The sequence below is a fragment of the Arachis duranensis genome, chromosome 6 (genome assembly GCF_000817695.3).
Source record: "Arachis duranensis cultivar V14167 chromosome 6, aradu.V14167.gnm2.J7QH, whole genome shotgun sequence".
In the NCBI taxonomy this organism is placed as follows: Eukaryota; Viridiplantae; Streptophyta; class Magnoliopsida; order Fabales; family Fabaceae; genus Arachis; species Arachis duranensis.
In genome coordinates, this window is record NC_029777.3 from 1,322,909 (window position 1) to 1,323,760 (window position 852).

An 852-nucleotide genomic window follows, 5' to 3' on the forward strand; every position below is an offset into this window, starting at 1 on the left:
CTCCTATTTCTGCACCAAAAAAATCATCGAAATCGGGCTTTGAAGAAGGAGAAGGAGAAAGGAAAAGGGAAAGGAAAAGGGAGAGATACCTTGATGTAGACGTTCTCTTTTGCCTGCTCCTCTTCGATGAGAACCCTACCTTTGTCGCTGTATAAGCAAGAGAAAGCACCGCGAGATGTTGAGTCCAGAAGACAACGGCGACGGTGCCGAGGATGGAGAAGATGACGATGACGGCTGCGATTCCAGAAGACGATGGTGACGGCATCGAGATTGGAAAAGACGACAATTGTTTGAGGAGGAGAAGTGTAGCTATGTAACTGTTTGAGAAGATGAGAATGGTGACTGGTGAGAGTGAGTTGAGTAATTCAGTAAATATTTTAAATTAGCAACCGATTTAGCGACTGATTAGTTATAATGTTATTATATTGCAGTCGCTGTCTTAATCATTAGCAACCGATTTAGCAACCACCAGCTTAGCGACCGAGTTAGCAACCAATCTTTTTTAGCTTATTTCTCTATTAGTTGCAAAATCGGTCGCTAAAATAAAAAATAGGGACCGATTTTGTGCCAAACAATCACAAGCGTTACTTCCTCATTTCGGTTGCTAATTCGGTCGCTAAGTTAAAAAATAGCGACCGATTTTTTCGACCAACTTTATGTGACTCGTATAAAAATCTTATCGGTTGCTAAATTTGTCACTATTAGTAACCAATTTTTTTGGTCACTAAAATTGGTCGCTAATTATAATTTAGCGACCAACATTTTCTCTGCTCCTTGAAATCCTATATTGATCGCTAAATCAGTTGCTATTAGTAACCAATTTTTTCAGTTATTAAAATTGGTTTTTATTCT